The 9,635-nt window shown below is 35.5% G+C and overlaps 1 non-coding gene across 1 annotated transcript; it reads right to left on the bottom strand.

Moving 5' to 3' along the window:
* Positions 1-4,774: 4,774 nt before the first annotated feature.
* On the bottom strand, positions 4,775-4,881 carry LOC140870126 (small nucleolar RNA R71). The gene has a single exon (XR_012147104.1). It is a non-coding gene; the product is annotated as a small nucleolar RNA R71 (small nucleolar RNA).
* Positions 4,882-9,635: the final 4,754 nt, after the last annotated feature.

Below are 9,635 nucleotides of genomic sequence, written 5' to 3' on the forward strand. Positions count from 1 at the left end.
ATTTTTATAGCATGCGGTTCCAAGTTAAACGGAGTTGATGTATCAATATTCCTTCCAGTTATGGTCAGTATGCGGTTGTTGTTTGAGTTATTAGGTAGTACTAATAATTTTGAAAAGATTGTAGGAGTTTGTTGGGAAATATTAAACCTGCGTATTAGGAGATTTTAATTGTGTGCTATTATTGTAAGTTATTTTCTTATATTAGATTCTAGTCGGATGCAACTAAGTGCATAGTTTGCTTAGAAATTGATACATGTGTGTTTGTCACTTATGTTAATGAATCGAACTCGTGTGAAGACTTGGGTTACGAACTTGGTTTAATATTATTTAGGGATAGTTTGAGTTTTTCTTTGTTTATTTGGGCAAATATGATTTTTGAAATAGTGAGTCGGTTACTAGGAGCCTTTCAATTATGAGAACTATTATTCCGATCGTTATTTCCTTTTCTTCTTTTGTGCTAAAATATGTTGATACATATACTTTTGAGTATCCGAAATTTTTTTTGCACTTCCTTTGAGCATTTATGGATTCGTATGACATTAATCAGTGTTGAATTCTGCCACTTTGGCATTGGTTGAACTTTTAGTAAAATCTTGTTAATGCTTCACACTTCTTGAAAATTTTTCTTCGGTTCTAGAGCCACCCATGTGATGTGAGTAAGATTCACCTTGACTTTATTTTTGTGATCTACTTATTTTGTGGTTGACATCTGAATATGCCTTAGGACCATTGTTTCCCTTGATTATTAACTTGTGTGAAATTCTCTCGACTAAAGTCACATTGATTGCCTTAATTGTTCTTTGATTGTTTGAGCATGATTTCGTTACCCATGGATGAACGATCATGAGATTGGTAACTTGTTGGCTCATATTCATTATTCATTGAGCCTCCATTATTAATCATTCACCCTTAGAACTAAATTATGAGTGAGTTATTTTCACTTATCTAGATTTTTATTTCAGCTTGTTCGTTGGTAATGCTTGCACTATTTCATTTCGTATTGAGCGGCATTACTTGTACGCTTATTTCTTTTCATGATCCACCATGACAGGGACTTGGGTGGATTATAGTTTCAACTATCATTTCTATTTCTTGTGTAGAAATTTGGCTCGTAACCACATAGTGAGTGTTTAGACCGTTGGGAATTAGTGTTAGTGCTAGATAAAATCCTAAGTTATTGTTGTGATCCTAAGAGTGACGACTATCAATTATATCTAGTTCTAGCGAGTAGACTGCTAGTTAGTAAACTAGTTGAATGGGTTGTTTCAATTTTAAATAGGATCGTTAAGAGTTAACAGATGATTTTGGTAAGCTGAATGACTGGTCAGTAGTGAGATAGGAAAATAGAACTGTCCTTAGAATACTTTTGGGTACTTTACATTTTCATTCCAAGATTTTGTGAATGTCGACCGTTAAGACTATTGCACCAACTATGGGAATAGAATGGTGAATAGAATATTTAGGAAGTTTTCTGGATAAACTGAATATTTATTACCAGTGAAATGCTAAGGTACTGGAGGATCAATTAGAAAGCCTTTATGATCGAATTACAAACTCTTTGAGGTGCTCAATTGCATACTAAGTTCTTGAAATATGAATTCATGTTGTACATATAATAATTAGGGAATTTTTGGATTTTCAGACTTGCTGTCAAGTTGAACTAGGGATTTGAGATATGTTTTCAGACGATATGTAAGAATTGTTTGGTACTTAGAGACCATCTAATCCAATAAGTGGATAATAGCTCGTGGTATAATTTGACTTGAAGGTTAGCTAGCTAGAGTCATTGTTTAAGAAAATTTTAATCATCCTTAGAAGCGTAGAGGGTTGTAGTAACTAATAAGGGTATTGAGCTTAGTCCAGGATCATTAAGCAGAGTTAAGTTAATAAGTGACGTATGCCTCTAAGATTTCAAAATTGGTTATTAAGTTGTTCCTGAAAGTATCATCGTCCCGTAATACTATTGACTTGGGTATATAAGGAAATTAACTCGATTTGTCAGTCCTTATGCGATTGTTGAGGAGATAGGTAATTTGTTCTATCATTTGAGCTTACGCAGAGTTGTTAGTGATACATGATGGGTTTTATTTATTGATGTCGGGGAAGTATGGGTCAGATTCATATCTTATTTCGAGGTCTAACGAGGTAGAGTAGTATAGTTCCCTTTAGCCTTCTTATTTAGGAAGGTTTAGTGTTTAGTTGTTAAGTATTTTGTAGACTCGTGAATTTTTTTAAGAGCTTAAGTTCTAGATTATATGAGATAAGTTTAACTGGTGATTAGACATTAAACATAGTTTCGTTGTTAGGAAGCATTTAAGTTATGGGTAAGGTCGACATAAATAATTTAATGATTTTACAGATATTTATTGATTGAAGTTGCAATCCCGGATTTAAAGCTATTGAACTAAGGCAGACATCAAATATTTTAGGAATTTAGGTGGCGAATCGAAACTCAAACAGCCACATGGCAACAGTGGCTAGAAATTTATCTTAGACTACAATCATTTGGGGATAAATAGGAATTTGCAAATTTACTTTGCAGTGGGAGTTAGTTAGCTCCTAGCTTTGTAGGCGTTGATAAGCATCAGAGTGCGCAGCTGACAAGTGCATTTTATGCACTTAATTTATATATGATTTGACTTGTATTTTGTGATGTATCGAGTGGATATTATGCGTATTTGTTGTTGTTTTTGTGAGTTGCAAGGATTTGAAGAAAAGTAGCAAGAAGATGCGGAAAGATGAATATTAGACAGCAAAGTGTGCAAAATAACTGGAGCTTCTAAAGACATTAAAATCCGATCTCTACCGTTCAAATTGAAGTTTTGGATGTTTTAAAGTTTCTGTCAAAATTTCAGCTCGATCCGACGGCTATAACTTAAGATATGATTTTTGCAAGATTGCTGCGCGTTGGACAAAAGGAATAGCGCCCCAGCGCCTCATTGGGAGCGCTCCAGCTCTTCTCTGTAGCTCATAAAAGGATTTTATTCGAAATTTTAGCGCCCCAGCTCTAGTTTTCCAGCGCTCCAGCGCCCGTAATTTCATGTCTTAAGTGCCCCAGCGCCAGTTTGGAAGCGCTCCAGTGCTAGACGTCCGTCATTGAAAAATAAAATACGAAACTTAAGCACCCCAGCGCCTAAGGGCAGCGCTGCGCAGTCTCCAAAAATATGGAAAGTCTTTAATCGAGTTTAAAAGGATTTTGATAGCTTATTTTTGAGAGATACGGGGGTTTAGAGAGTATTCAGAGTTTTTGAAGGCTAGAGACGGCTAGAGACCAAGGAAAAGGGAGAAGAAGCATTCTTGGCATGAAGACGGACGAAGCGACTACCGGAGACGGAGAAGCATCATCTACCTTCATTTTTATTTCATTCTTTCTCCTAATTTTTGAATGTTGTTCAAGAAAATGCTTTGTTTGATTTTTATTTTCATTATGAACTAATTTTTTTGTTAGAGGGACGACGTAGCTTGACTTGAAACCATGTTTTTGATACATTGATTGATATATTAGAATTCTTCATTCGGTTTATTTGTGTTTTTCTGAATTGATTGCGTTCAATTAACTGATCATTAGTTGAATTTTATATTTATTTGAAATCTAGCACTCGAGAGAGGCGATTTTGAATAGGACCGTAGGAAAATACATCATTGGTGTTTATAGAGTTCGAGAGGCCTATAACTCCATTGAAGCCTTTGTAAGAATTATTGTGCTATTTACCGGATTTAATAGTTGAACTTAGATAGAGATATTGAGTTTGCTATTGAATACGAATTTCTGCTTGACACTCGAGAGAGGTAGTAGAAAATAATAGGAATTCTTGGCTAATAAACTAGAAGAATTGATAATTGAACAATCATTAGAAATAAATTGTGGTGGACAGTCAAGTGAAGTCGAACCTCTAGCATTCATCGCTTATTGAATTTTCATCTCGTGAACTCGTGGTTATTGAATTTTATTTCTTGCAAATTTTAGTTTCATAAAAAATCAAACCATTTTCGTAGCTCTACATAGGATTAGGATTTTATTAGTTGCAAATATTTTGATATAATTCATTTATTCATTCTCCGTGGGATCGACCTGGACTTAAATTCCTATATTATAACTTGACATCATGCGCTTGCGAGCGAAAAACACGCAACAAGTTTTTGGCGCCGTTGCCGGGGATTGAATTTTATTTGATTTATATTAAATTGTGCTAATTAGTCTTAATTTTGATTTAGAGCATTTTATTTTATTTTGTTGGTTCTAATTTTAAAATTTTCCCTGTCTATGCAGTTTATGCGAAAAAGCCAAAGTTACGACTCACTGCTCTTTGATCCGAAAATCGAGAAAACTGCTAAAGCTTTGAGAAAAGCTAGAAGAGAAGAGTTGCAACAAATGACTGAAGAAAGGGAAAGAGCTGTCAATAATGCTCCGATGCCGACCAGAGATCACTTTCGATCGGTGATCAATACTCATTATTCTGGGATAGCTCGGTAGAACATCACGGCGAATAATTTTGAGTTGAAGCCAGCTCTGATTAATATGGTGCAGCAGAATCAGTTTAAGGGTGCAGCTACTGAAGATCCAAATTTGCACCTACGTATTTTTTTGGAGATTGCTGACACATGGAAAATTCATGGTGTTACTGAGGACACCATTAGACTACAATTGTTCCCGTTCTCTCTTAGGGACAATGCTCGCAGTTGGTTGCAGTCACTACCTCTAGGGAGCATCACTACATGGGAAGACATGACATCTAAATTTCTGGCTAAGTACTTTCCTCCTGCCAAGTCTGCCCAACTAAAAATTGAGATCACAACTTTCAAACAGCAAGATTATCAGCAGCTTTATGAAGCTTGGGAGCGGTACAAGGAGTTGCTTAGGAAGTGTCCAAACCATAATTTTCTGGATTGGGAACAGATCGAGTGGAACGGATAAATGCGCCTACGAGGATGAATGTGGATTCTGCGGCTGGAGGTACTATATTTGCAAAGGACCATGTACAGGCCTAAGATATGCTGGAACAGATGACGGTCAATAGTTTTCAATGGCCATCTGAGCGTATGTGAGTCAAGAAGCCAGTTGGATTGTATGCAGTGGATCCTCTCACATCGATCACCGCTCAATTATCTGCACTGACTACACAGGTAGCTGCATTGAATAAAGTGAGTGTTACAGAGCCAGCAGGTGTGTCGGGTGCTATGGACAAATCTCACTATCATGAACAAGTGCAGTACATCAATCAAAGAGGTTATGGAGGCTATCAAGGTAACCCTGTCCCTAATACTTATCACCCTAGTATGCGTAATCATGAAATTTTTCTTATGCTAACAATACTAATAAGGATGATGGTAAGTTGTCTTTGGAGGATGTGGTAAGTACCTTTGTGCAGGAATCAGGTAAGAGGATGGTGAGAACTGAGTCTCGCCTTGACAGCTTGGAGACGCATGTGGTAAATATGGGTGCCATGATGAAGTCTATGGAGACTAGCATTGGGCAGTTGGCGAACGCACTGAAGGATAATAACATAGGCCAGTTTCCGAGAAACACTGAGGTAAATCCCAAGGAGCAGTGCAATGCTATCATGTTGAGGAGTGGAAAGCAAGTAGATAGAGAAGAAAGCCAGCCATCTGAAACATCTGAAAAAGTTGTTGTTGAAGAAAAGAAAATTTTGGAAGCGGTCGAAGAGAACAAGCCTGAACTTGACCAGAAACCAATGTACAAGCCTCCACTTCCATATCCCCAAAGGTTCCAAAAGAAGACTCTTGATGAGCAGTTCTCCAAATTCTTGGAGATTTTTAAGAAAATTCATATCAACATCCCCTTTGCTGATGCTTTGGAGCAAATGCCGAATTACGCAAAATTCATCAAAGAGGTGATGTCCAAGAAAAGGAAACTGCTAGAGAACAAGGTGGTAAATATAACTGAAGACTGCAGTGCGGTGCTACAAAAGAAGATGCCACAAAAGCTTAAGGATCCAGAGAGTTTTACTATTCCTTGCACAATTGGTTCTTCTTATTTTAATAATGCACTTTGCGATTTAGGAGCTAGCATAATTTAATGCCTTTGTCTGTTTTCAGGAGCTTAGGACTTGGTGAGGTTAAGCCCACAATGATCGCTTTGCAGTTGGCTGATAGATCTATTACATATCCGCTTGGAATCATTGAAGATGTTTTGGTAAAAATAGATAAATTTATTTTTTCTGCCGATTTTGTTGTGCTAGATATGAAGGAGGATACAAATATGCCACTGATATTGGGGAGACCATTCCTGGCCGGATACCAAGATCGAGGTAAAGAAAGGTGAATTGTCGATGGGTGTGAAAGGCGAGAGAGTAATTTTCAACATATTCATGAAGACACTTAATTCACCCATCGAAGAACTATGCTCAATTGAACCGGTTGTGAAGTTGGAGAGTTGTCAAAGAGCTGATTTTGCGGTTGATTCATTGAAGGAGAAAGCGCCAAATTTACCACCAAATAAGGCCACGAAAAAGAGAGAAAAATTTAAAAGGCGGTTCGTGGAATTTATTTGGCGCGTGAAAGAGAAAGGGAAGAATTAATAGCGGTGAAAGTCGGGTTGTCGACTCTAAACTAAGCGCTTCTTGGGAGGCAACCCAAGCTAGTTTTAATGCGTTTTTTATTTTCTTTCAGTTGTTTTTGTTTTTATTTTCATCTTGAGAAAACTAGACATTAATAATGATTTTGAATTGTGTAGGTGAAAAATTATGGAGCTGAAAGAGTTTAGGAGCCACCCCTGATGAAGAGTTTTGAGTGATTACGAAGATGCCGAGTACTGAAGCTCGGTTCCCAAGGTATGTGTTATTGGTTTTATTTTAATTTTTTTTGTACATCGAGGACAATGCACAATTTAATTTTGGGGGTGTTTATTTAAAAAATTCTAAAAATTTTGCAAATTTTTCATGAGTTAGTTTGAGTTGAATAAATGATGTGTACTTGTGTTGGCCTATGATGAAAATAATTTTTGGTGTTAAAAATGTTAATGTTAGTTATATTTAATCTTGAGTTCTCACCCATATGCACTATGCCTTGATTGTCTAGACTTAAGTGATTAGAGAATCTTTGTGATTTTGTAAGTGAATTGGATGATTTGATTCTTAACTTTGGTGATTTATGCTTGAAACTGAGGCAGAATTCTACGAGCTTAGAAATGAATTAGGCATTAAAATATGAAAAGATTAATAATAACTCCATCCGGGTCATTGATAAGGAATTGAAATCCTAATTTCCTTGTCCTTGGCTAAGTATGCGGAATAAATGGGGTTGCAAAAGTGAAAGAATTAATTTTTGAAAAAAAATTAACAACTCCATCCGGGCTTGGAAAGTGTTTGAAATTCTATTCACTATTCCATGCTAAGTTTGCGGGAAAAAATAATGGGGTTGATGTTCCATCCGGGCTATAGACGAGGGGATTGAAATTCGAATCCTATCTTTAGTTATAGCTAAGTATGCAGGTAATTATTGGGGCAAAATAAAATAAAGCCGGATGCAAAATATGGAGAATTTATGAAATTTTTTTGGATATAACTTGAAAAGTCCTTTTGATCTTAGTGAGTAGAAGTTGAACTTGGTGGATAGTGTTTTGAAACTAGAGAGCGGAGTTGATGATTCTATGAAACAAACTTGTTGCATTAGTGTATCGAAAGCGAGGAGGATAGACAAGATTGGTGAATCACACACACACGAGAAATCTTGAAAAAATTAGCGGACATGTGTATTGAATCTTGAAATTTAAAAATTCGGAGGCCGATTACATTACTCATTATTGTTTTGCTCGGGACTAGCAAAAGTCTAAGTTTGGGGGAATTTGATAAGTGCAATTTATGCACTTGATTTATATATGATTTGTCTTGACTTTTGTGATGTATCAAGTGGATATTATGCATGTTAGTTGTTGTTTTTGTGAGTTGCAAGAATTGGCGCGAAAGTAGCAAGAAGAAGCGGAAGGATGCATTATGGAGTATCAATTTCAGAAAGTTATTGGGAATTATTGAAGCATCAAAATCCAATCTCCACTGTTCATATTAAAGTTTAGGATGTTTTAAAGTTGCTGTAAAAATTTCAGCTCAATCCGACGGTTAGTTTGGGAGATATGATTTTTTGAACATTGTCGCGCGTTGCAGAACAACACATGAGAGAGTAGGGCGCGCCCGCGCCTCCTAGACGTGAAAATGGAAGCTAAAGACGTAGCTCAGGCGCGCCCGCGCCGTCCGAAAGTCAGATTTTGTAATTTTTTGGGAAGGAAATTTTGAGACTTTTTCGGGCTTTATTCGGCGGGCTTCGAGGACATATAAAAGGGACTTCAAGGACACAATCAAAGGGGAGAGCCGCCACAATACATCAAAGAATTCTGAGAGTTTAAACTTGAGATTTGAGAGAAAATATTGGAGGAGAAATCTGCACTACATCAAAGGAAGAACACGGAGATCGATCAACCGGACATGGAAGAGTGACTACGGATTTGTTCTTCTATTTTTATCGTTCTTAATTGTTGAATTGATGTCTAGATTTATGAATATTTTGTGTTATTTGAATTCAGTTATGAACTAATTTTTATAGTCTAGAGGTCGGATGGAACCTAGTGTAGACACTTTCATGAATTTTTTTTTTATTGCATTGAGTTTCTTCTATATTAATTATTTTTTCTAGAATTGATTGTCTTTTCAATTATGTGATTAATAATTGATTTGTAATATTTATTTGAAATCTCGCACTCGGGAGAGGAGATTTTGAATACGACCATTGGAAAATATACTGTTAATTATTTATACAACTCGGGAGAGTGTATAATTTTAACATAGCTTTTAAAAAGAACATTGTTTTGTGATAGATCACTGCAAGTAGATTCTTAATAAGGATATTGGAATTGAATTGTAGTTGATAAAAATTATTTGTTGCTCGGGAGAAGGAAATAATAAATTTAAGTGTTCTTTGCTATTAATTTACTGAAATTCATGAAGATTAATTAATTAGGATTGATTGTTGTTGAAACCAGGTGAAATCTATACCTCTAGACCATTTTTTCTCTGATTGATTTTTATCTGAAAGTTGTGTGCGTGCTATTAAAAACTCATTGATTATTTTATTCTGCAAAATTCTGAGAATTTGATTTTCTAGATAAAGTTTAGACTATTTTAATTACAAGCACTAAATATTTTCATTTTACTCTCTGAGGGAACGATATTTGATTTTTTTCACTATATTAAAACTTGACACTCGTACGCTTGCGAGTAATTTTCACAACAGCAGCGAAAGCTTATTAGCGTTGACTCGTGGAGGTGCTAGGTAAGGGTAGTTAGTGCCGATCTGGTCTAATGTATCTGGACCTAGTTAATAAGTCTTGAATTTCGAGGACGAAATTCTATGTAAGGGGGGGAAGGAATTGTAGCACCAAAAATCTTATTTACTAAATCCCATTCATTAAATTAAATAAATATCATGATTATTATTTTTAAGTTTAAGTTTAATTGATTTAAATTCTTTATGTGAATTATGTGTTAATAAAATATTTTATTATTTATTCAAATGATTTTTATTTTATTGACTATTTAATTAATGTTTTTAATTGTTTAAATTTATTTGTCTAATTGATTTTATTGTGCAATTTCAATAGTTTTAAATATTTTAAAGGTTTAAGC

This window comes from Henckelia pumila, chromosome 4 (genome assembly GCF_033568475.1).
Source record: "Henckelia pumila isolate YLH828 chromosome 4, ASM3356847v2, whole genome shotgun sequence".
NCBI classification, from domain to species: Eukaryota; Viridiplantae; Streptophyta; class Magnoliopsida; order Lamiales; family Gesneriaceae; genus Henckelia; species Henckelia pumila.